This window comes from Pollicipes pollicipes, unplaced genomic scaffold, assembly GCF_011947565.3.
Source record: "Pollicipes pollicipes isolate AB1234 unplaced genomic scaffold, Ppol_2.1 Scaffold_5724;HRSCAF=6776_pilon_pilon_pilon, whole genome shotgun sequence".
Taxonomy (NCBI): Eukaryota; Metazoa; Arthropoda; class Thecostraca; order Pollicipedomorpha; family Pollicipedidae; genus Pollicipes; species Pollicipes pollicipes.
The window spans coordinates 34,082,444-34,110,068 of NW_023596746.1; the positions used below are offsets into that span (position 1 = coordinate 34,082,444).

At 51.3% G+C, this 27,625-nt stretch overlaps 1 protein-coding gene across 2 annotated transcripts in view; it reads left to right on the forward strand.

Annotated features, from left to right (window-relative positions):
• The first annotated feature begins 18,066 nt into the window (after positions 1–18,066).
• The window catches only part of para (sodium voltage-gated channel paralytic), an 89,245-nt gene continuing 79,686 nt past the window's right edge, over positions 18,067–27,625 (forward strand). For both annotated transcript variants that reach the window (XM_037225627.1, XM_037225628.1), the window contains exon 1: positions 18,067–18,136. The gene's annotated coding sequence lies outside the window, so the exon portion shown is untranslated. The remainder of the gene's footprint in view (positions 18,137–27,625) is intronic.

The following is a 27,625-nucleotide window of genomic DNA, read 5'->3' on the forward strand; positions in this document are numbered from 1 at the left end:
ATACCTTCGCAGCGCATACAGTCACAGTGCGTCATGAAATAAACGGAACATACCCTACTTGACCAGTTACTCGTTAGTTCCTCGAGACGCGCTTTCGCAGCTCGGCCTGAAAGCGCGCGGAGCCCACCGCACCAATAGTCGAAGGCGGATCGTTGAAATCGTTCGTGATGGAATATTGACATGTTCGTCTCCAGACTCGGGTCGAAAAGAGTGGGTCTCGAGCACGGTCAGAGCAGATTGCCGACGGCACTATAATGTGTGTCATGTTTGGCGATGCATTGATGCGTACGGCTTATCGTCGAGGGTTTCACCTCCGCTGTTTCTGAATTTGCCGTGGAGCGCACTGTAGTCGGACGGGAACCTGTGAGGACAAAGCTTATAGGGATTATGATTAGACTAGGCTTATGATGAAGACAAACATTGGAGGGTTAAATACGTAAGTTGTTAAGTGCATTTGCGAGGAACTTTATTCACATAGATAAGACGGTAGTAATAGCCTCATTTTTCAGGGAAAAACCAGGAGAATGGAGATATAGATGTATTGATGTTTCAGCAACATGTCTTCTTCGAAACAATAGCAGAAGTCTTATAAGTCTTTCCATATAACACATTAAGTCTTTCCAAATAAACGATAGCACCTTTGCTAATGCGTTGACAAATGCATGTTGCTAAAATATCAACGCATCTATATCTCCATTCTCGTGGTCTTTCTCCGAGGAATGGGGCTATTACTATCATCTTATCTATTGGAAAGTTGATTTTGAAGCTCTTTTTATTGGAGGTAGCGAGCACCGCACTGCAAAATTCCATCTGAACATGGCTGAATCCCCGCTAAAGAAGTTCACATCTCCACAAAGTCACTGATAGCGTATTCCGATTGCAGCTCGCTGTCGTGTCGCCCTGTGCCCAGAGCTATGCAGCCTTTTCTGGGTGCTTAATCAAAAGGCTGACAAACCGACGACTCATGTGGACAAGCCGACGACTCATGCCTCAAACTTAATTTCGTGGGGGCCAATATACCATCCGAATCCATTCCCCGTCTGTGAAGAATGCAATCAACCGTTGTGGGCTCGACCTAGCCGCTGTGTGGTCCGTGATGCTGATAGATAAAGAACGGTGACCTACTCGGATAAATGAAACCATCTAACGGTGAAAGTCTGGACGCAACACAGATGATTATAAGCTGGGGCTCATAGAGGGGCGCTGATAGGTAAACATGTATGACGGAACTCAGCCGGTAAAGGGGTTACATAAATGTGCTATGGGCTGTTTATGCTTGACGGTCGTGCATAAACATGTTTATTCAACACACGTTAATGTTGTCCTTTTGTGATTTACGTCGAGGTGTACCTCTATTATGGAACGACTGGTTGTGTCATGTCCTGAATATGACAACCTTTCAGGATAGCTATATTGCGAGGACCTCTTCTCACGTTCCTCATCAGAGTACATAAGTGTTTCAGAGCACGTATGCACCGGCAGAACTGTATGAAATAACGCTTCATGGCACCGGTAGCCAACCACGATCCATAACCCCCAGCGCTGCATGCCAATGGGTACAGCCCATAAGAAACCATTACGTCACAATAACCGTGTCCTGCTTCCGTGCACTGCATGGCTGCCAAGGTCTTTTACGGTCCACTTACCGGGCCTCCAGTAGACAAAGGCGTGATCCTGAAAAATCAGGTTGAGGAGGAAGAGGTGGAGTTTGCGGAGACAGAGACAGCCCAAGTAAAGCAACCGAGGACACGCCCAAAAGCTGACTTACCCCCGGATTTTGATCACCTTATTTCGTCATTTCTAGAGAAGTGCAACTTAGTTGGGAGGCTTTTTCGCGTTTGTTATGTTTTCTGGTTTACTTATTTGGTGAATATAGTCGGGAATCGGAGTGAAAAAACCCACATTTGCCTAGTGTGTGCTCGTACCTAGGCACATGTCCACCATACATGCTACCTATAAGTGCCCTTCTGGAGCCCCAGCTTACAATTATCCATGTTGCGTTCAGGCTTTCATCGTCAGATGGTTTCATTCATCTGAACAGCTTACCGTTCTTTATTTATTAGCATATCCCAGCGGTTAGACTGAGCCCACAACGATTGATTGCATTCTTCACAGGCGGGGATGGATCCCGATGGCCTATTGGTTCCCGCGAAATTAAGTTTGGCGCCGACCGCCACCGAAATTTGGTTTATTTGGTTTATTTGGTTCATTTGTTTGGTTGGCCGCCGCTCCTGCATATTCCAGATGTCTGGGGGAAGGAATCGCTGACCTCCGAGAGGCAGCGATTCCCACCGCAGTGGGCCACAGACAAGGACAGTAATCCCCAACACCAGATGTCGGAGAGCGAGAGCCTGACGTCTCTCTCGAGATGCCGGCAATAACTGTGAACCCGGACACCAGAGAATCACCGTTTTGTACGGTGATTCTCCCCCCAAAAGATATGGGAGATAAACACACGCAAGGCGGTGATCGCAGACGCCCGAGATCAGGTGCGAAGCTTTGCCCCAACATGAGGAGTCAGTCAGCGACGAGTGTTGGACAGCATTTGCAGGTAGCCCTTTGGGGCGGACGCTGGGGCCGACTGACAGCAGCGGCGAGGCCGGCAGACCACGGAGGAAGAGAGCATGGGTGGGACTGGTCGGGCGCATCGTCGGCGTCCACCCAGCGTGTTCCGCTGACTTGCAAAGGTCAAGCCGTACAACCGACCTGACCGACCATGCTGCACTCCACACCTTGACCAAGTGGACAGACATCGCTCTCAGACTGCGACTCATCTCAGTGCTTTTCACCTCAAGGTAGACGAGTGACGATGGTTGTGTTGGTTATGACTTGGAGTTATCATGGTCGTGCTTAACACGGCTTATTAGTCGTTATTATTGGATATATATATATATATATATATATATATATATATATATATATATATGCAAATGCCAAACCCACTGATAAAATATGGACAGCATATGTCTTAAAGGGAGTATTCCACATTCGTGTGGGAGTTCGTACTGAAATAGCCCTGTTGAAAACGTTATAGTCCAATTCACATCCCTACCTTTCTTAAGACCTAAACCCCTCTAGTTGCTGAGCCACAAGCCTGCGAAAGTGGAAATAGAATTTCGGGGAGGGTATTTCAAGATCACACTGACATTCATGATATCATAATAACTTCATTCAAATCCTGCCATTCTGTAAGGAATGCAGCGATCAAGGCCGAGAAAGATATAATTGTTCAGTCGTTCATATTTGCCTTTCATGAGGATGGTTCGAAGACGTGACGGCCATCAATTGCCTCTCAATCAATGTTGTGCAAGATGTGATGACGTAATCAAACGTTGACGTATTCAGAAGTATGTTTGCCATACGGAAAAGTTGTGTTGTCTAGAGCAGTCTTTTCCACTTAAAAGTACACTTATAGTTACAAATGAGCTCATTTCATGTCTGATGCTTTATCGATGTCTTCAAGTGTGGAACATTCCCTTAAACTTTCGTTTAAGGGAATGTTCGGTAAGAGTTGTTTCAAAAATCATTTACGGTGGAAGAATTACTTCAGAATGTGACTCCATGTGAAGCCGCAATTTTTGAGAAGTTAAGAATGGGATGTAGCTCACAGACAAAAAATCTTAGTAAAACGACCTAATATGACCAAAGAGGATGGGTCTCATTTGCGTTCATCGGCCTCCTACTGAGGCTCAAAGAGAATATTCTTAAACTAACCTTGTTTGTTCTTTTGAATGACGTGACGTTACACTTGCAGACGAGAGACAATCGAAAATTCTTGGTGTACACTGCCAGGATGAACCTACGCTAAAAAAATGAAACTGAACTTGCTCGACATTTTCAACAGACATTTCGATAAGTTGAGGGATAGAGTAGGTGAAGGCAGGTGAACGGACGGGCCACCAGAGTGACTGTCTTAGAAAATAGCGCAACCAGCGCATTGGCACGAGTTAAAATTCTGTATTATGAATTGAGAGCTCTTAGGTTGAAAAATGGACTGTAAATACTAAAAAAAACAGTGCTATCCACCAATAATGGGCTGTGGCGAGAAATCTCGACATTTCGAGGCCATGCTCGTGGCAGCATTTCTTTGTAAATGCGAATCAACACTACCCCAGCGTTTTGAATGAGCATTGACGCCCGTTGGCGAGCTTCTTCATATCCTTACGCTCAGCACGGTCGTCGGCTTATCCGCCCGCGCTTCATGCAGGCCTCCGCACAGAGCACCACGTATGCGGTGTCAAGACGTGAGAGGCCGAGAGTCTGCAGCATTCGTGCCGTGTGAGTAGGTTTGTTCGAGATGTGATGTTCGTAGCAAGCAATTATCCAAACTGAAGCTCGGCACCTTATAAAAGCCTTAGGTAGAGAGGCGTTGTTTCGCAAAAATTGATTCGTTGGGGGGGAGGGGGGGTAGCTGAATAGTACAAATGACGAAGCCTACTCACTAAATCACGGTAGCAAAATAGTTTTTCCCCGGATTAGACCTACTTATTCGCAAATTTTGGAGGCCGGAGCCCAAGTTGAGGGAGGGGGGGGGGGGGGAGTCGTCCCAACTCCCCAATTCAATAGGAAACTACGCTGCTATTGGCTATAGTTTGAAACCGGCAGCCAACACGCAAAAAGCTAGCGCCGTTTGTTGCATTTTTACCGCTATCCAGGTGTCATTTGCGGACCGACTCAACGTGTGAAGAGTTGTCATGACAAAAACATACTGGATGCCTGCAGGATACAAACTGCGGTGCAAAATGACAATGATACTAGCAGTGATATGTTTGAGAACCTAGTGCACCAACATACATTTTCTTCTTTTCCTTTACCCAGCATTCCCTTTTCGCCCATGCACTGGGAGATCAGAGAAGCATTTGGGGGTCAGATCAACGTTGGAAAAAAACCCTCAACGTTGGCTGAGCTCTCCCTGAATGTACATGGCGTGAGGCTCCTGGCCCCTGGTTGGTATTTGATCGCACGAGACATTTGACAGCTGGCCGACGCGCACCGGCTGCACGATCTCGCCGTCACACACGGACAGAGTCATTGGTCACACTGCTTTTGGTTTGACCCGGTCCGACCTTTTATACCACAGCATCTAAGTAACGCTTCATATTTTCTATCCGATACTGTCAATTCGGTGCAGGATTTCGAACCACCATTGACACGTTGAAATTGTAAGGATATTCAGGCCAAGATTCTGCATCATTCGACTGGAGTGAAAATATATAACTTGGAGGACAAAGACGCAATCTCCTCTCATCTTATCTGCATCGAGTGTGTTTATTGCTCGATTACCCTGTTTTGGTATGTGGGTTTCAGCCCAAAGGTATTTCATTAGAAAATCCAGCGTAGACCTTAGTTATGCTTGGTTTCCAACATCCAAGTTGTGCTTTATTGTACTCATAAATCTGAACTGTTCCAACTGGACAGGGAGACCTGCACCCTATTGACTCATCATAAGACAATTACCTGATGCCCGGACTATTGCATGCATCCAAGTGCTACCGCAAGCCGATAAGTGATCTAATACCATATATCAGTTAAAGCGCCCGTAAAACGCCAATATCCTCCTCTCATCGCGTTTGGACGATACATCACCCCCTGAAACGTTTCCTTTAACGGCTGGACACATGCTATCGCTTATTGTGATGTGTATCTAAGTGCCTCGTTTGTCTTCTGAAGCCAGATAACAAGAGCATGGTCATACTCTTGTTTAACTTAGCAAGAGCACGTTTAGCACCTCGCAAATTCTCTTAGTGGATCTTCGTCTATGAGGAATAAGGCCGCAGACCAAGTGAGTCTTAATTGAACGACGACAAAATAACAGATTTGGAGTTCTTATGCTGCAATTACTGGACTTTTCAGGTACCAGAAGATAACATTTAAACGATGCTATCAGCAAGCTTTTGTCATATTGAAAGCATTTTCAACACTTGAACTACCAACGAATAATCCCCAAAACATGGAAATCAGGGCCTTTCTTGCCTCCACGAAGTTTGCGAAAAAATCCCGGCCCAGCCATCACCCGTTCTGGAAGCTGACATCTTCGCAATCATCAGTGCTGGTTCATACAGTTTGAAGTGACAAGAAGCCCAATTCCTTAAAAATTTAATTCTGTAGGTTATTCGGCCTTTGCCCATAAGCTATCTGACCAGCCGAGTATTCCGGTAGTCATTGTATCAAAACGGTCTCAGATTTCGGATTCGATTTATATGGGAAAGGTTTACCTTTGAAATCGGGAAAAACTCAAAATCACGTTTGACACAGGCCCAGGTTTTGACCGTCGAGAGCCGCAACGGGACAAAACAAACGTATCCAAGCAGAAGAGGAGAAGTCGGAGGAGAAAACGAACAACCACACATAGAAAAATCCACAAAAATCAATCCACAAATGACACAAAGATCGTGTGCGAACGGTCATGCACGTCGTGCACAAGCGCTAAATCCGTCCGTTTGCGAACGTTTTTTTTAGGCTAAAATCTGATCTCAACCACCGAAGCAAGACGTTAAACCAACTAAACGGTGCTTGGTTTGTCCCACGGTAGGCGGGTGTACCGGAATTTTTCATGTTCTTTTGCTCGCTAAAGAACATGAAAACTGTCCGGTACATAGTTTCACCAGGGATCGACCGGAAAGAAGTAAGCAACGAGACAGGCACAGTCCCGTCAACCACACAGGCGTGCAGTCCTCTCCACCGTGTGCAGCCCTCTCCTCCGTGTGCAGTCCTCTCCACAGTCCACCCGAAACAGTTAGGTTTCTCCAAATGTTTCGGCCACGATTGCAAAATTGTAAAGTAAATAAAATCAAAACGATCCTACCTCTCGCATTTGATTGGCATGAAAAGGTAAAATGCTGCAATTGGGAAGCAACTCAAAAGACGTTTTACGCAGGTTTAGGTTCCGACCAGATCTTGTCGAGACCTCCGATTACAGTCGCAAGCCTGATCCGACTCGTTGACCATTTTTTCTGGTTCTGGAAACTTGTTTGCCGTTTGGTGCACGAATACTGCATCATTGGACCCCAGACTCTTACGATTTCACGAAAAGTAAATCCCCAACCCACTGGTGGGCACTGATGGTGCCAGTTTCCAAAGGTGTCGGACTTCAGAAGCTTAGCTGTTGGAGCCATCTACATAACAACTGATCGCTTCACTGCTCTCATCGTCCCACCCGTCCCACGCAGCACAATGCGCCTTACTGGTTCCGTGCCTTCACACTGACCGTCACAGATCTTTTTAAGCAGTGATTACCCCCATAACGTATTCACGATGTCCATTCAACCATGATGTCTCAGAGAATGTGATTTCTTCTACGATGCTTGCCGGTTTGCCAGTTAGCATATTTATCCACAGCTTTAGAGAAGAATTTGGTGAACGGAGCGACTTAAAAAAGCACCGGCCCCATCCAATGCACTTTGCCAGATCTGATTCCGGAACTCACCACCGGCTAAAGGAAGGCGGCATGGCTTAAAAGATATCCAGCATTTCTAGATCTGAGTCCTTTCCCTGATCCCACACCTGGCGTCCTTCAATTGACAGATGCATAGTGATATGATACGTCACGTCGACTGACGCCATGGCCAGAACGGAGTCAGAGACACGGGATTCCATTCTTCGCGATGCCCCCTTCCTGCCAGGGTGAGAGGCGTGCAACGCCACGTTTGCTTAACAGTTTAGTGCGTCGCAAAGCTCCAATGCACACACCCTCCCCCCACACACAAACACACACACACACACACACACACACACACACACACACACACACACACACACACACACACACACACACACACACACACATCCTGAAACGGCAGACTCGACTCAGCACACCCGACCGGGCGCGACATGCGACCGAACGTGCCCACGGCAAAACCCAAACGGTCTCACTGACAAAAGGACCCTTGGAAGAGCACCAACGTTCTCACCGACAGAGAGAACCTACGATAAAGCTCCAACGGTGCCACTGACAAAACGGACCTTGACAGCCCCCCAACAGCCTCACTAACAGAACGGAACCACGAAAAATCACCAACGTTGTCACCATGAGAAGGAAGCCACGGCAGAGCCTCAACTGTCTCGTCAACAGAACAGACTCACGAAAGCAACGGTCTCCAACCAACCAATAGCCAACGGTCTCATTGATAGAACGAACCCACGAGCGAACCGCACGAACCCGTTCATGGACAAATGGAGGTCAGCGACAAGATATAATGGCAATGTGCTTTCCAAATTAATAAACAAGGAATAAAAGGCATGTATGAAAGCCTTGAAGCAAAAGCGACGACAGGCTCCTAACCGAGCAATTTGATAGCAGGTACGAAACGTGACATCATCTCAGCACAACTTGCCCAAAACCAATCATGGCCAGCACCGGCCAATCTTCAGCCCGTCACGCCCCCTCCCCACCGATATAACAGATATTGCCGCCCAGAGGCCAGCAGATGTGGGGCGGAGACTCACAAAACTTTGTCCCCGTCAGGATCGAGCACAGTTTCTCACCACGCCTTGTTGAATATATTCGGAATGTGGTCATCACAAAAATTATTTTGGCTCTCAATCGCATCAGCTGCTATGTGGCGACACGCCACACGTACCAGCAATAACGCAGTTACATGGTCAGGATTTAACCTCACAATATACATGGTACAGAGCCACAATTGTTTTCCTTAGCAGGGCAAACCAACATTGATAGTCGAATTATGCGTAACGTACGCCATATTAGCATTTGTGGTGCTTGCCAAAGAAGCGGTTATACGAAACATGCTGGTGCGCCTGAGAACAGAAGCCAAGAGCTTGTCTTGAGAGCTGGTCTCAAGACCAACTCTTGGTTGAGAGAGTTGGTCTCAAGAGCCCCTCTTATCTCAACGTTGGTGGATGGGCTGGACCTCCCTTGAGTCGAAGAACATGACAACCTCGATGCCTGTACTTTGTTCGCAGTGCATAGTCTCGTGTATGGGTCTGAAGCTCGCACTCGGAAACACAAAGATCCCAGACCCACATGTCGCACATCCTGGTAGCCGGCACCCCCTGTCGCCCATTCTGACAGCCCTTCCCGTCGCAGACCCTGACTGTGCTCCTAGTGTCGCCTCCATGGTCTCTCTCCATGCCTCACTGTCTGCCGCCCTCTCCTGGTCTCTGTTACCTGTTACCTGTATCTGTTACGCTCTCTTTCTCTCCCCAATCTTCTCTCTCTCTCTCTCTCTCTCTCTCTCTCCATCTGTCTCTCTCTCTCTCCTCTCCTCTCTCTCTCTCTCTTCTCTCTCTCTCTCTCTCTCTCTCTCTCTCTCTCTCTCTCTCTCTCTCTCTCTCTCTCTCTCTCTCTCTCTCTCTCCTCTCTCTCTCCCCACTCTTCCTCTCTCTCTCCTCTCTCTCTCTCCTCTTATCTCTCTCTCTTCTCTCTCTCTCTCTATCTCTCATCTCTCCCCTCTCTCTCTTCTCTCTCTCTCTCTCTCTCTCTCTCTCTCTCTCTCTCTCTCTCTCTCTCTCTCTCTCTCTCAGTTTCTCTCTCTCTCTCTCCTCTCTCATCTCTCTCTCATCTTCTGCGGCCCCTCTGTCTGCCCCCTCTCCTACCCTCCGATCTCTCTCCGCGCCCCTCTGTCTGCCACCCTCTCCTGGTCCCGCGGGCCGCCTTTGCGCCTGACATCATCCTTCCTCAGTCAGCTGGGCCGCGCCGGTGCCGTGAATTCCCCTCAACATCGCTCGGGCCTGACGACTGCCGGCGCTCAGCGGCGCCCGTGACGACGACGGCTTAATACTTCGGCTCAGCGGCGAAGTAGCGCGGGGCTCGGCGCCGCCGCTGGCGCTGGGCGCCGGCACTCGGTCAGCTCCCGGCTTCGCAGGGTCGCAGCGAGCCGCAGAACGCGTTCATGTGGGGGATGCTGATGCGGCTTTGACCACTCGATTTTTCATTGAAACAGCAGCATTGTTTGATGTGGAGGCATTATGTTGCGCTGTACGACCTGATTTCTGTTATGGTCTGTCCTACGTCATATTCGCTTCTTTTTTTTGCTGAGGTGTAAGGTTTTCTTAACGCCCTGTAAGCTATGTAAAATGACTGCGACAAATGTGATGACTTTTCGTTTTGATATAGGCATTTAGCATTCAACGAACTGTGCATGCTTATTAAGACATGAAGCTGCAATTTCCGATGCTGCGCCAGGCGAGTAACCATGGGCATAGTTTAAAATGTCATGTAGCTCTAATAAAATCGCTTCGTCGCCTAACCGGTACCTCCTGGTATAATGACGCCCGATATCCGTCACCATAATAAGTTTGAACTCATAGTGCCCAAAAACCAGGAGCGCTTGGTGTTTTTTTATGTTTATGTGCAGTACGACTAACCCTTACAAACTGATATCTTCGTTAAGAACTAACCCAATGGGCACGAGTACCAATTTGTATTATTTTGGGTGGGCCACTCCCCCCCCCCCCCTTCCATGTCACGTCTGGCCCTCAATGGCAAGTTTGGCCGCACCCAGCCTTCTGGAGCCCAAGTACATGCATAAGATTGCAAATAGGAGCTCAAAATAACATCAAATTTAAAGAAGGCTTCTACTGATTGAGTCACAAGACAAAATTTCAAGGAAAAGAAAATTGCGACATCATGTCTGGTTTAGTGGACCTGACCGAGTAAAGCATACTTATAGAGCTTCGCGGTCGGAACGTGTTTACTTGAACTTTTCTGTAGTTTTTCTACGTGCTGCATGTTTTTAACTATGCGATTTATATCTTTTGTTAACTGTGGTTTAGTTTTGTGTTATTGTGGGACACCAGATGACAAAACCAATAGCGGTAATAACCCAACTACAGTCACCGATGCAGGCTATGTCGAACATGCCTAAGGGGAGTGCTGCGCTTGTACCCCGTCTCGCGGCAATGAGTCAGGATTCCCATGGCAGACTTAATTAGTCACGGAGATCAACTTGCACTCTTTGCTCCCGAAGTCGTACACTTCTAACAGCGTCTGAAGCCACATATCGACATCAGGTCATCGCCGCTACGTAGATTATCGAGACCTGGTTTCGTCGATCGACGCTGAAAAAATTGTAATGATGGACAACGAAAACACCTTCACCGAGATGAAGCAGGCAAACGTCTTAGACCAGGACTCTAGTTTCCTACTGTGTTGAGGCTGGGGTGGGTTGAGGACTCTAACGCCATAACGTCGTTGTGCGAATTTAGGTCAAATCCGGTAAGCGTCTACTTTTTACTGTATTTGGTGCTAGGATTTCCCCGCCCGGTCCCACCAATGCTATTTTGCAAAAATACGCTCCCATGGTGGAATTCACAGAGGAGTTATGGAGTGTTTGAGTGGCCTGCAGAGCAGCAGGAGAGCCCTCGGGGCCAGCGATCAAGTACCTGATTGGAGGGCACGAGGGCAGAACCGGCCCATCAAATGTCAGTCACAGGGCCTCTTGCACCGATTGAGGACACGCCCTGGACAACGCGGGTCTATATTTCGGTCATAGCCCACCAGCACCGAACAGTCGGCTGCGTGTCGGTCTGAACCCTGAAGGACCATTTCCCATGCAAGGACAAGGCCAAAACCCAGGATTTGCACCGGTCGGAACCCCGGGGGCCATAAGGGCAATGAGGACTCCAGTCAGGCAATGGGTGTTCAATTTCGATAAATTGAAACGGTCCACCGAATATTATAATTCGGCGAACATTCAAATAACAACATCAGCACTCAGACATTGAGAAACATTCGAATACCGCTACCAGAACACAGCTGTTCCGAAAACAAGCCGTAGCCCACATTTTAAAAACCCTCGCCGCCACACCAGAAAACTTTTGTACCCACTCCCATCCCTGTACCCACTTGTACCACTTTGTACCCACTCCCACACCTTGTACACTAGGAAAATTGTGTACCCACTCCCAACTCCCATGCGTTCTTTGCCAGCTTCTGGGCATCAATAAGGCCACACGGTGCCTTAGCTATCGAGTGAAAATGCACCTTACAGCGGCTCGGAGGCGGCGCGGCGCAGCGCTGCGGCGCAGATACATTCCCTCCGCAGCAGCTTGTTATTTTACTATACTGGGCTCGTGTATCTTGGTAAATATTTTCGGGAAAGCTCGCTAAGAACAACATCCAAGTTGCAGACCCTGATCTCAGATGTGCGGGACCTACAGGCTTTTTGAGGTTTTTTTTTGTTAAAGGGAGTATCTCATATTTTTATACTTTTCACTTACTGTAACATCAGATGCGTGCGATTTGATCAGCGATACCAGTTTTCTCGAAACCCTTCTGAATAACTCAAAATTTGGATTTCAAGCAGCCAACCGTGCGGGAGAAATCTCATCTGGCTCCCTGACCACCACTATAAAAGTAATAACTTACATTTGCCGTGCCGTGTGTATTTTTGATGTTCGCAATACACAACATGGGTCAAAATGCTGGTGTAATAAGTGCTGAGAAAGCTCGAAAAACTCTGCCTAGACCAAAATATATGCCAACATGAAGATATTATCCCACGATTTCAACGAAACATTATACTATGACCTCGATTTCTATACTATGGCGTTTACCACAGCAGCTCTCTTTGGGACACACAGGCTTTTGGAATGGGAGTATCACATGATCCATGTGACTCATCGGTTCAGATTTCAACCAGAACGCTCATTGGTAACTGGCCCCTGTTCGCTGAGCCAATCACAAACGTTCTTTTGTTTACACCAGCAGAGGTGTGTACGGTAACTGTCATGACAACAATGGTGGCAATGTAGGGAAGAATCGTAGTGCTGCTGCAAAGCGCTGACGTCGTAATTTGGACTAGCAAATGATTAAAATTGATGCCCTTATCACACCTTGGCGGTGCCGCGGTGGCACAACCGTGCTAAACTTAGACGTAACTAGTCCTGAGGCTTCACTAGAATATGCTTTTGAAATACACCCCAGAAGTGGAACGCTCACTTTAAAGCCGTAGTGCAGCGTCACTGGCCGCCCTCTGTAAGCTGTTGGCCCACTATCAGCTGCCCGTCCGCTATAAGCCGTTGGCCCACTATAAGCTGGCCGCTTGGCGACATAGCGCCTCGGGCACTTTTCACCGCCGTCATTCCTTCCGGTGCACATTCTGACAAACGAGATGCGGCGCAAAGACTCCAATGAAATATTTATGATCTGTGCCTGCCAGTCTAACAGATGACAATGAGAGCGAAAATCAGGCTACTACTCTTTTCACGCAGAGGAAAAGAAACTTAAGTCATTTTTTTTCGTGAAGAGAGCCGCACCGACTGTAGGGGCTATAGCAGACCGAATAGGAGTTCCCCTATTTCATGCAGCCATTGAAAAAAGCGGTGCTATCCGGCCTATCACTTGGGCTTGTCGTTTTCGACCATGCCGTCATGCCGCTCTCGTAATTTTGACATGCCTCCATTTTCCAATGTCGTCATTCATTCAAGCGAGACCCTTAAGCATTATACATTTGAGCTGCTCGCATTTTTGGCATTTTAATGTTTTGGTGCGCCAACATTTTGAAGTTCGCCATTTGGGCGCGTCGAATTTTTGGTATGTCGCCGCTTTCAGTTCGCCATTAAGCCCCCCCGCACTTTGGCATATCAACATTTTTGGATCTCACCTTTTTGCAGCTCGCTATTTAACCGATTCGACTTTTTGTCCGCGCATCCCCTGAGCATACTGCTTGATGCCCCATGCTGCTAGAACAATCTGGACCCAATTTAGCAGCTAAGTTGTGTCCGACCTTCATAACCAGAGGAGACTGCGGCTGGATTTCATTCGCGCAGACATCGTCAAATGCTCTGACGCGTCCGCCCAATGCTCCGTCGTCCCCGGTCCCGGCCCTCTGGCCTCTCGACAAGTGCAGCCTCTCCTGTGTCAATCAGTGCTCTGACGCGTCTGCCCAATGCTCCGTCGTCCCCGGTCCCGGCCCTCTGGCCTCTCGACAAGTGCAGCCTCTCCTGTGTCAGTTAGTGCTCTGACGCGTCCGCCCAATGCTCCGTCGTCCCCGGTCCCGGCCCTCTGGCCTCTCGACAAGTGCAGCCTCTCCTGTGTCAATCAGTGCTCTGACGCGTCTGCCCCATGCTCCGTCGTCCCCGGTCCTAGCCCTCTGGCCTCTCGACAAGTGCAGCCTCTCCTGTGTCAATCAGTGCTCTGACGCGTCTGCCCCATGCTCCGTCGTCCCCGGTCCTAGCCCTCTGGCCTCTCGACAAATGCAGCCTCTCCTTCTGTGTCAGTCAGTGCGCGCGAGCTGGCATTTGTACCTCGTGCATTACGAGGGACTCTGTTGCATTACGACGGCCGTTTCCACTAGAGCGCGGTGGCGGCTGGCATATCGCGGAGTACACCAGACGACCAGCCGTCTTGACACTAGGGCGCCATCAAAATCTGAGGCACCTGACACCACTCTGGCCGAGCGTAGCGTTGGAGCAGTCTCGCGGCCAGCCTGGTCGACACCATCAGGCGACATGAGGACCCGACCTTAGTCACCGGCCGGAGCACACCGTTTCGTCTCGTTGGTGTGACGTCACAACGACGCGTACCCAATCTCCATCGGCCTCGGAAAAGCGTGGACTCAGGCGCGCCTACAGACCGCACGGACCCCAGATTCACAGCCATTGGCGACCTCGGGATCAGCTCGTCGGGGTGTGCAATTCCGTGCCGCGCGAAAAGATAGAACTGCAACTGGGGCTCATTCATAGCGCTCGCTCGTGATTGCACCTTGGATTAGCTGCTTCCGGTGACAGTAGGTGGCGTGTAATTTGTCCTTACCGCTGTCGTTCGCAGACAGTGGTGCACAATTTATCTTCGATGTCAGCCTGACACGTTCCGTTTGTCTTCGCCAGTGTCAGTCGGCGGTGTTACTGTGGATCAGTGTCGCCGGCCCGACGTCAGTCCGCGGTGTACTATCTTAACCGTTTTCATTGATTTGCGCCCTTATTGACTTGCTTCATTTGCGGTTCCTGGACTGTCTCTGGGTATGTGCCGATGCACGAATACATGATGTGTGTTGTGTGATGCATCGCTCGCGCGCACAAATAAACGCAATGTATTTCACAACTTTGCATCAGGGTCTGCCCATCGCATGCGCGACATGCTCCGCGCAATAGACAACACCCAACTGGAGATGACGTAAGCAAAGGCAGGAAACTGGCCACGGCGTGAGTACCGCTCGTCGGACGGCACGTGCTGCCACGTGCCGCTCGTGGCATCACTCGACACGTGCCGACCGTGGAAGCTACTGCGGAAGATCACTTAGGGCAATCCATCGAGTGGGTCGTCGCTGCACGCTTCCGCCCGTCACCGGATCTCGGGGAGGAGGAAGCCCCCCTCTCTCTGCCGACTCTTCCTCCCCGACGAGGGGGGGGGGGGGAGGGCGGCCGTGCGCATGGCGATCAGCCGGGCGTAGGCCCGGCGGTGTTCCACGTATCTGCCAGCATGGATAATGCCCAGCAGATGAGGATGCCTCTGTGCTCAGGCGTGCACAGGGTCTGAACAATGTTGGATATGTGTGTGCCGTCATGGGTAGCAACGTGCGAGCGTTGCTCTTACGAATACCTCCCGATGAATACCAGGCTCCTTCATGTAAGCCGTACGATCTACCGTGGAGAACTTCAAAAGACATACGGCAAACCAGCCGTCAAGAGATGGCTCTGACCTTTTGGATGCTATGCGAAGACATCAGAGCGGTGCCCGTCAGTGTACACAATAGCTGCAAAGTGAGTTTTTGTTCCATCTCTTATGGTTAAAACATTTATGGAAACTGAAACGTTGTTCCTGATTGCAAGACAACGTCTTTGTTCTTTGTGTTGTTATCAAAGCCAGCAAATGGGCTCCCGTCCTTGAAGTGCTCTATAGAAACATACTATCCGCATCGAATGGGAACTTCTTAACTGATATCGACGACTTTATAATGCCCCTGACAGCTTCTCTATGCCGCCCTGCTTCAAGAAAGTCTACTAGGAAAGTTAAAGCATTTCTCCTGGCACAGATGGGCTCAGCGTCCTTGGCAGCTCCTGTGCCCTGGACTCACCAGCATTACCATGGCCCGACCCAAACCATTTCCAGCCAGCAAATCTGACGCAGCTCGAAGCAGGCCTGGACTGAACACCCACAGCGCAGATTGGTCTTCTCGTGCGGTGGTGGCTGTGTCACGCTGTCTTAAATCAGGCCTGATCCTTGGCGGATAGTTGTGAAGCTGCTGCTGCCCCACGCTACGGGGCCACGAGAGACGCTGCGCGTCAAGTGAAATCGATGTCGACGCCAGAAGTCGTTTACGACGGAGAATGCTGTGCTTAGTGTTGTACAAGCGCTGAAGTTGTGCTGGGCAATGCTGGCGTCCTGAGCCCACAAGCGTGCATTACAATGGCAGTTCAAAGAACTATCGCTTTCCCCTTCTGTTAAAACGTTTTGGAATCAAGTAATCTCCACTGCCTATCAGGTGCGTTATTCGCGTCCCGCACGCTGCGCATACCACGCCTTTTCACAAACTCCTCGGAAAGAAAGCGTAAAGGCTGCGACGTCATCTGACAGGTATTGCTCGATGAAAAATAGACCCTAAAATTCCAAGTCCGAAGGTCGTAACTACTTTAAACTCATAAATGTCAACAGCAAGCAGTCTTGGTATTGAAAGCCCCCATACCGAAGCATACCTCCGGTGCTAGTCTCTGTGTTCTGCTGTTCTTCCGCTCCAAAACACCTCGAATATTTGGCAACGCTTTCTGGTTTAACCCTGCGTGCTGGGGCTCCGATATTCCGCAGCGGTCTCCGTCCCAATAACTGCAGTGTTGCTTATTAGTTTTTGTTTGCTACGTTTCTTTGCAATCGCTCTTAATGTCGTTCAGGCAGCCTCAGTTTTCTGCCTGATACTTCTGTTATGTTCTCCGAACTAGTACTCAGTTGTTTCAGCATGCTTTGTTTCGGTCTCAGGCTTTGGTCTCTCAGTGATACCTGTGACCTCGGCAGAGTTGAGAAGCAGCTCCCGATTATCGGCAGCGGTCCCCGACAGCGGTCTCGGGCAGCAGTCTCCAACACTCGACAGAGGTCTCGGGCAGCCGTCTCCGATGCTCTGCAGCGGTCTCGGGCAGCCGTCTCCAACACTCGACAGAGGTCTCGGGCAGCCGTCTCCAACACTCGACAGAGGTCTCGGGCAGCCGTCTCCGATGCTCTGCAGCGGTCTCGGGCAGCCGTCTCCAACCCTCGACGGCGGTCTCGGGCAGCGGTCTCCAACCCTCGACGGCGGTCTCGGGCAGCGGTCTCCGATACTCAGTGGAGGTCTCGGGCAGCAGTCTCCAACACTCGGCAGCGGCCTCAGGCAGCCGTCTCCGATACTCAGCGGCGGTCTCGGGCAGCGGTCTCCATTCGGGCGCTCGGGACGTCCCTCCTCGCGTCGGTCGCTATCACGCCGTAAAAACGCCGGGCACGCCGCCCGACCGGCTACGGCCTAATACAGCTGCACGGTTACGAGCTGCACGACGTTAAGGCCTGGGAGCACGACATCTGCATCGAAATAATAACGGCCTGAATACGGCCAGGTCGAGCGGCCGGCCGGCTGCGGCCCGCCTGCAGCGGCGGTGCGGCGCGCTCAAGACAATGAGGGGATCCTCAGCCTACCGGCGAATAACCACCGACGTGTCCAGCGAACGCCAACAAATGCTTCGACGGGGACATGGGGGCATCGACGGAATGCTGCAAGTTGAGCCGGGTTCTTCCTCATTTAACGCGCCCTCGTCCTGAATTTTATCGGCGTCACGTCAGTCACACGCCAGGTGCGGCGGGGGGGGGGGGGAGGGGCAGCCTCCGACGAGTAACGCCGACCCTGAAAGCTCCCCGGCGATCCTCCGTGACGGATAGGCCTCCGGTCCCGGCGGCGGCGGCCGATTTGGGCGGAGGGGCGTCGGCGGGCGGGGGCGACCGCCCGCTGCGGGGAGCGGCCGGAACGCTGCGGTGACGACTGCAGGATCGATCGCCGACCAGTTGGAGGAGCGGCGGCGGCGGCCGGGGCGGCGCGCGCAGCCGGCCGCCGCCGCCGGCGCGTATCGAGCGCGCCAGTCAGCGACCACCGGCCGTGTGCTAGCCGCCCGGCGCCGCCGCCGCTCACTCCGAGAGACGCCCGCGCCGCCCCGGACGCCGCGGCCGTCGACACCGGACGCGCCGCCCGCCGCCGCCGCCCGCCGATTCCGTTGGACTATGGTGAGTGACACCGGCTCGGCGCGGGGGACGGGGAGCCCGCAGGCGCTGGTGGCGGCGCCCACAGGAGCGCCGCTGTGTGCTATGTGCGGACGGCCGCGAGCCGGCCGCCCGGAGGCAGAGCGGGAGGGCGGGATGCCGGCGGCGCGCCGGATGCCGACGGAGACGGCGCCCGGCACCGCCGGCCTCCGCGCGCCGACAGTGCTGCGCCCTGGCGGCCGAGACGCCGGCCCTGCCCTGGGGCGCCGCGGCCGGCTGCCGGCCTGGCTGGAGCGACGGCGGGGCTGTGGGCGGCTTGATGCCACGCAGGCGAGCGCAGCTTCTGCGCTTCTCTGTGTGGACCGGCGATGGGTGGCCGGGTGTGGTGGGTGGGTGCGCTGCTTTGAGGACTTCGCAGAACTCGGCCGGATCGCTTGGAGGGTGCCTGTGTCCGCGCCTGCATCCGTGCCTGTCGGTGACCTGCATCTGTCAGGTCGAACAAAGGTGGGGTGTCCAAAGGTATAGTGCATCCCTCGGATTTAACGATAAGATGACAGTATTTGTGCATCAGCTGGGCGATTGCGGAAGTCATGAAGGCGGGAGGGGGCTTGTTTACCATACGGATTCCACCTGGAGGACGTGGGGAGGGCTGTCAGCCTGTCCGGTGAATCAATCGAGATTGGACGTCGCTGATCACGTTCTGTCTAAGAGTTTCACCGGTGACCAGGCAGCAAGCCTCATACTCTACGTACGGCTCCCCTCTTCTTACCATCGTGTGTTAACAGCCATAGGCTACTCCGGTTTCTTCGGTGAATAGCGACTCTCATCATGCAGATCTGGTCATTTCCTCTGCTGTTCTGGGGCTAAAAATTGGTCAGGTCCTGTGGTTTATGCACCCTTGTGTATGGTGCCGCAGAAATCAGTCGGATACATTTGTGCTTCCCTGAATTTTGCTGGCGGTTGGGAAACGATTAATTCAAGGCATGGTTTGTGTGCTTGTCATGCTGCCCCAACTGTATTGAGATGCCGAAACTTGGCAGACTAGACATGCTATGAGCTGACACCCCTTTGGGAGCTCATAGGCCTTAAGCTCGCTTTTAACACCCCCTTGCAGCTGTTATAGCTCGAATACTTCGCCAAACATCTTCTAGCAGACGGCTCTTTGAGCTGAAGCATCATGTATGACCGAAGCGTCTATGGTCAAGTTCTTGGCTTTCAGTTTTGAAACCCATAACAATGAAGTAAACTTTCCGGGAGATTTCAGAGCCAAAGCTGACTTGATTTGAGCCCATCGCAGAGCCTGCCAGAATTGGACTCTTTAGGCCGAGAAGGCCCGCGACATTCACGCCTGATGACGTTGTTAGATTTGCCACGGCGAACACAGAAATCCAATTTTGCGCTGGACTGAATGAATAGGCAGCACCCACACTCTGGTACGCGCTGAATAAGAAAGCACTTGACAGTCAATCTTGCCCTGGACTGGCGCTCAATCGATGAACAACGCCAAATATGATTTGGTGTCTCGCGAGCCAATCCCGAACACCAGCGAGCTTCCCGTTGTCGGAAATGAGCAAAGTCTCCCGACGGCCGTTCCTAGGCGCCGCTCGGGCCGCGCCTAAACTTAGACTTCAGAAGGCGCGCAGACACTGACCGCCAGAGGAGGTGACCCAGCCATCAACGCACGCAGACATCGGCCGTCAGAGGTGATCATCCAGCCGTCAACGTATGCGGGCGCCAGCCGCCAGAGTTGTGACCCAGCCATCAACGCACGCAGACACCGGCCGCCAGAGTTGTGACCCAGCCATCAACGCACGCAGACACCGGCCGCCAAAGTTGTGACCCAGCCGTCAACGCACGCAGGCACAAGCTGCCAGAGGTAATCACCCAGCCGTCAACGCACGCAGGCACCAGCTGCCAGAGGTAATCACCCAGTCGTCAACGCAGGCAGGCACCAGCTGCCAGAGGTGATCACCCAGTCGTCAACGCAGGCAGGCACCAGCTGCCAGAGGTGATCACCTAGCCGTCAGCGTACACAGACACCGGCCTCCTCCCGGAGCCTGGGAAGAGGCCGGTGTGTGGCATATGAACTAAATGCATGGTCGTCTGTGAGCCGTGCAACCCATTTTACAAGACAGCTTTGCCTGGAAGGGATACCCCTGGCTGGCGTATCTCGTTAGCTTTTGACATATATCCACCGTTTTCGTGCTGACTGGGCAGAACTCCCGCGGCGTACTGAGTTGAGATTTTTCTCCACGGTGCGCTGCTGATTTTCCGAGCCTCAGACGGTGTGTTCCTCTATGGGCAGTGCAGCTGGTAACACATCACGTTCACAACAGAGCTCAAGCCTTTGAAGCCTGTTCTGCCAAGAGCATGTGAATCACATTTCCACACGGAATATGATACTCTTTTGCTGGCGTAAAATTGCTGCTGCCTGTACAATGCAGCATTCATCTCCTTGACCGTTCCCTGCGAAGAGTCAGTACACAACATTTATTTCTACACTTCTTTAACGAAAAACATCGACCGTCTGCGCCACGTTGCCTCCAATCACACGCGGCCAATATCCGGTGCAAGATGGAAGCTTAGTGCATAATTGTGAATGTAGCGCATTCCTGATATGAAACTAAAACTTGACGACGATATGTCGCCACACCCCTCTTCTCCACCCTTTGCATACATTCCCGGTCATTCCTATTTCGTCATTGCTAGAGATGAGTTACTGTATCATGCATTTACTTCGCATGAAGCATCGAGATTCCGCGCTTCAAAGGGCTCTTCCAAGAAAGTGTGGGGAGAAGACAGCTGGTTTCTTATCCAAGCTGCGCACCGGGTTGACAATATCAAAGCGTGGCGTTTCGAGCTCTGAGTCAAGGCTCTCCAAAAAGCCTGCAGAAAAAAAGCCTCCATGGTGCTGTACTCCGGTGTAGTCCGGTGGAGTCAGCTGAGCCTGTCCGCGCAGTTGAGGTCGACACTGCGCAGCGCCAGCTGTCTGTCGGCCGGGCGAAGCGGGCCGGCGCGCAGCTGGCGCCACGGCCGGATGCAGCCGGAGGCAGAGTCGGGGCAGGCACGCCGTCTCCCTTGTGGGGTGCCGCTGGACGATGGCACACACCAGCGCACGCACGGCCGGTGGGCCACGGGCCGCGTGGTGTGTCGGGGTGTGCGTGCGGCTGGTGATCACGCGCTTATCACGTGGGCCTGCGCAGCGGCGTCGATAAAGGTGTAGCCGCTCGCAGGCGATCCGTTAATCAATGGGTGCTGCGATGGGCACCGACCTACGTCGATGGAACCGCGGGCAGGAGTGCGTCATATTATGACACTGAATTGATCCCTTGCATGCCGACGCCCGCGGAAGGCCCAATTTCGTGCTTATCGTTCGGTGCGACGTTACACCCGTTTCCTGGATGAACGATCATGACGCAATATACCGCATCACAGCATGCACATTTTTCATCATGAATCAGGACGAGACGTGCAGTAATGGTCTGATCGGAGCAAAAGAATACAGTTCTTGAATCAAAGCAACCGTCTCGAATTATTGAATGAGTTATAACGATAAGTAAATGGAAGTAGCGACAGAAAATACGACCAGTAGATCGAGAGGACTGGTGCTTTTGGCAAATAATCTGTGCACGTTGCACGCAAGTAACACAGCGGAACTCCCAAATAAATGCCGAAACTGGCCGCAAAGAGAACTCACAAAACAACACCAAGCGGCCAGACTGCCTTCAAATCACTGCAGGACGTCCATCGAACATCACCCCATGGAAGCAGCACATATAACATAGACAACTAAAAGCTGGGCGGGCGTTGGCGACCGGCGCCTGGTGCCGCCTTGGGCGGGCGCCCCCATTACTGGGCGGCGGCCGCGGCGCATGCACGGCATGCTCGCGATGGACGAGCGCATGAGCCGGAGCCATGAAGCACGCCAAGAGCCGCGCGGAAGTGAAATTGGGCGAGACGGGAGTGTCGACGCGAGGTCGGAGTGGCGAGAGTGGAGTGGAGCGGCGGACAACGCGAGGCCGGAGTGGCGAGGGTGAAGAGAAGCGGCGGACGACGCAAGACCGGAGTGGCGAGGGTGAAGTGAAGCGGCGGAATAACGTGAGGCCGGAGTGGCGAGGGTGAAGAGAAGCGGCGGACGACGCAAGGCCGGAGTGGCGAGGGTGAAGTGAAGCGGCGGAACAACGTGAGGCCGGAGTGGCGAGGGTGAAGAGAAGCGGCGGACTACGCAAGGCCGGAGTGGCGAGGGTGAAGTGAAGCGGCGGGACAACGTGAGGCCGGAGTGGCGCGGGTGAAGAGAAGCGGCGGACGACGCAAGGTCGGAGTGGCGGGAGTGAAGAGAAGCGTGAGGCCGGAGTGGCGAGGATGAAGAGAGGCAGCGGGACAACGTGAGGCCGGAGTGGCGAGGATGAAGAGAAGCGGCGGGACAACGTAAGGCCGGAGTGGCAAGGGTGAAGTGGAGCGGCGGGAAAACGTGAGGCCGGAGTGGCGAGGGTGAGGTGGAATGGCAGGACGGTGCTGCCGTAGTGACGCCGCCGGAATGGTGCAGTGATACCGGGCGGCCCGCTGCGTTGACGTGGCAGGACTGGTGCAGTGCTGTGACCAAACTGGTGCAGTGGCACGGCCACAATGATGCAGTGAGCGCTGGCTGGTGTAGCGACGTGGTCGAGCTAGTGCAGTGATAGAAGCCTATGGTGCAGAGAAGCGGCTGGGATGGTGCAGTGCCGCGTCTGGATCGTGTGAAATGTAGACTGCACTACCTGGCACATTCTGAGCGCCTAATGCGTGTCGCTACACGAAATCCCTGTCACAGTCCTACATCCTTAGAGGATACCCTATCGGACACAGGCACATCCACGCCTCAAATTTTCTTCTGCTTTTAAATCGGGGTAAACGTGAGGCCCATGTGTATTGTTTTCATGATAACGGGTTCTCTTCTTCTTTGTTTAAAGGTAACTGAATGGGTTCGACATAGCGGGCATGCAGTGGGGCAGTTTAGGCGCTCAGTCAAAAATAAAAGTGGAATAGTGTCGTCTGTACTCTTCCGGCCAACCGCCCTCCGTGGACGCCCTCTTTCGTCGGCACCTTTGCCGCTGAACAATTTGCCTGATTGAAACGAAAATTGGTATGGGACAGTCTGACACCTGTTGGAGCAAATCCCTCTCAAAGACATCTTCATGTAATTGCGGAAGAGCTCAGTAGACGACATCTGACATTTGGCCCAATGCTGGTGACTTTTTGGCATTTGAAGGGCCCCTTTGAGCATGTTTAGACCGATGGCGCGTCTCCGCACCTGGGTCCACGTCAGGGGCCTCCACCCAGCACACCAGGAGCCTTGAAGGTGATCACACGGACCATCTTGATCTCTCCAGATCCACTTGAGCTACCCGGTAGCATCGTTGGTCTCTGTAGGCCCTGCTGCCTTACGGCGGCCTGTGCGCGACAAGGACGCGCATGACCACCGGGGACCGGCGGTCGTGACGGCCCGGTCCCGGGGACCGGCTGTCTCAGACGTCTCTGGACCCCGGTGTCGGAGACACGCCGGCCGGCCTGGACCAGATGAATGTCTCGAACACCCTCCCACTGTTGTGATGGTGCGTGTGACGTGACGCATGTGACGGCAGACCCGTAACCGCCGCAGGTCTCAAGGTTGGGTATGCCGGTGGGTGGACTTCAATACATTATTTGACTCGCTAATTGTTCGTCCATCACCCAGCTTGCAAAAAAAAAAACACCGCACAGCACCGCGCTGATTATGATGGCATGACAAGAAACCGTGCCTCAGTAATAAAAATAGCTGTCGGCTTTGCCAAAAGAACATCAAACATTAGAAGCGAGGCTAACACCATCTTGATAATAGGATGGTGCATCTGACGTGCTGAACGTGTATATTATGGATGCATGAGGTGATTTCCTCTTGCCATATCATCAGGTAAACGCCCTGACGCTCTCACTTCGGGCCAGCTTTTACTCACGACACGAACGGCAGTCGTCGCCCACCTTGGCATAGCCATGACAATCTTTCCTGTAAGCGAACTACGAAAAGAGTCCGAGACGCCGACTTTTGCGACGGCCACAACTATTGACTCTGCTGCTCAGCGGTGGTGAGTCATTTGTGGGAAGAGCAGGGGAGGAGCAAACGTGATTTTTCCTCATTTTTTTCCTAGAGCCACCACCGAGCTAACGTTCAATTTTACAAAGATGAGGAGGGGCAATGGGCGGTGCGCACCGCCCCCATCACCCACGCCACCACAGTGTTAATTGGATTGCTTCCTGCCAGTAATGAATGAAACACCTGCTGACGCCTGAGTGACCTCCCCGAGACGGCCCGGAGTCCGCATGCTTTTGCACAACAGCGCCGCGGCGGACTCGGCCCGACATCCAGGTCCCAGCACCGGACCTGCAACGGAACGACGATCAGCTGTCGCGGCGCGCCGCCACGCCCACGTCCAAGCACGGCATATGTCAGTAGCACCATTGCGGGGCAGAACTCGCGTCGGCTGGGCAGACCGTGTCGGCCGCGGTGTCAGTGTTTGCCGTGTCAGCCGGCGCCTTTGTGTGCACTTACCAGTGGTGTTGGTGCGGCGCCGCTGTCGCCTGCCCGCCCCCACCTTCGCCGTAGTCCGGGCCGCGCCGGCGGCTATCAGGCGCCGGCTCTATGGGGCGCGATCGATGAATGAATAATGATCGAGAACGAGCGCCGACGTCATAAACTCGACACTGCGCCGCCGGTGCCTATTAGCACAGAACCAGACAGCCCGGTGCACCACCAAACACCTCAAGCTGATTAAGGAAAACTGTCAACAGCCGATCTTCTCTCACTACGCACATTTTCTTTACTCTAGTTTGTTCACTTTTTCTTAAGCTTTTCTTAAGCTCCCTAAACACGATCTAAGCGCTCAGCCTCCTCACTCTTCTCTCTCTTTCTTTCCTCTACTTCGCCTGCTCTGTTTAAATCTCCTCACTTCATTCTTTTTCTCAGTCTTTCCTGGTATATTTTTGGCCCCAGTTTTTGCCCTGTAAACATGTTGGGAGAATGGTTAATTCTGGATCATCACAAATTATAACCGGCAAAACATATAACCCCAAACTGATGGTATGAATGAACCAGTTGTAATAAGTCACAATGATGCTAATCACTTATAACATGCATTAAAGAATCATTGCTACCGAACTCCTTAAGACATAAAAAAGAGATTATTCGCACACATATTGCAACAAAGACAGCAGACATACTAAGCACAAGGGATATCCGCAGGGCGCACAACGTGCGTGCATGTGGACCTGGGAATATTGAAGTAATATAAACCAACCTCATATTCTTGTTAGTTCTGAGATTTCTATCGCATGATAACGCATACGCAACTGCAGGCCGAAATCACGTGTAGATTGTGGTAGTCGATCTTCACTGATAACCTGTTGGTATGTGTATACCGGCCGACTTTTGTGAATTAGTGGAAGGGCTGGGTGACGGGGACGCATCATCACGCGACGGATGACATGGAGGTTAAGCACAGCCCTGGCAGGACGCACTCCAGTGTCTGAGACGAGCGTGCCTGCAGATTATTGCTGTGGTATCCAGGGCAGGGCCGGCGTCATCATTTCGCGCAGCGTGCGCCGGAGTAACCATGCGTATAATCACGAACCGTTGTTGGAATGGTGAGGAATCGGACAGGAGCGTGAAAGTGCCGCGTCGACCAGGGCTGAAAGGGGCTGTTGGAATGAGCCGGAACGCCAAACTGAATTGGCTTTATCACTGGTTGAACCAGGTGCTTTAAAATGGAATGTTTCTCATTTGAAGATGTTGACGATGTTGTTCATGAAGATGTTGAAGTCTCAGATATGATGAAACAAGAGCATATATAACTCTTGGTATATTCGTTAAGTGGAGAAGACTGTTCTAGACAGTACAATATCTCTGTTTAGTAAATATGCTTCTCAATACGTCATGGTTTGATTTCTTCATCGCACCTTACACAGCACTGACTGGGAGCCAATTGACAGCTGCTATACTGGATATTGCGCCCACGAACGCCAGATATGAACGCCGCACTAACTATATATTTCTTGGCCTTTATCGCCGCATGGCTTCTGAAATGGCAGGATTTGAATAGCGCTTTTATGACGCCATGAATGCCAAGGTGACTTTGAAACACTCTCCGATATACCTTTCCCAATTTTCGCGGGTGTGTAGCTCAGAAACAGGAGACGCTTAGGTCTTAAAAAGGGCAGGGCTGTGAACCGGACCAAAAGGTCTTCAAGATGGCTATTTCAGTTCATGCTGCCTCCATGTAAATGTGGAACACTTCTTTTAAGACTTTACTGCTGCAGTGTGCCAGTTGCGATAAAACTGGCCGGCACCTTAATGCCAAAACGGCAAATTTTCCCTTTATTCAAAAACTGTGCATCTGAAATAAGTCCTATAAGAAACATCCAAACTGGTAATGCAAGAGTATCACGCACAAGTGAAAGCGATTTAAACAGCTGCATCCTTTCTTCTTTATATAACTATATAAAGTTCATTCATATATATATATATATATATATATATATATGTATATTATATATATATATGTATATTATATATATATGTCTATCTATCTATCTATCTATCTATCTATCTATATATATATATATATATATATATATATATATATATATATATATATATATATATATCTCTCTCTCTCTCTCTCTCTCTCTCTCTCTCTCTCTCTCTCTCTCTCTCTCTCTATCTATCTATCTATCTATCTATCTATATCTATTCATTTTTATAGTTGATGTAAAATAAAACATAGTTCATAGTTCTTTACAGTTCAGATATATTCATCTTGATCATATATAATACATCTATTATATATAGCTCATGCATTTATAATACATATTCATATCATTAAATAATAGTTCACTCAATGGTAGCAAGCCATCTGCATGTTTCCAAACAACGGGAGTGGTCATACAAAGTCTGTCTGGACTGCTGTAACGCAAATATTTACTAAACAGCGGGTCATGATTATACATGCGATTATTTTGGGCCTGTGATTGCCTACCCAGCAGGGATAGTGCATTTAAACCAGCAGACTGTATGTGTCGTCGCCTATTCAGTTGGCTACAGCTATACAAAGTTTGGATTCTCCACATCGCGCTGTTCTTCGGAGGTCAATCTGGAAGGACCACAGGGAGGTTAAGCTGACCCTCATCGAGACGCATGTTAACATTGATCTGACCTGGAAGGTCACCAGCTGTCCCGCCTAGTCCAACCAGATGTCTTAGGGATCCTATGTGGCTACCCGCCGTTTGAAAAGAATTCGTGGCTCTAGCTGAATAACGGATGAAATGGTGAACCTCTTCCCACTGCCATCCCTTTCGCCCAACGCTACAGAAAAAAATCCCCTCCTGGCAATAGCTACAGGGATCTGGCCTTCCCACCAACGCTTTGGTGAAACGACTTTGGTGAAACCGATTCGGACTTCAACTGATGGCGAACGGGGTTAACGGGATCTGACCTGAAGCTGC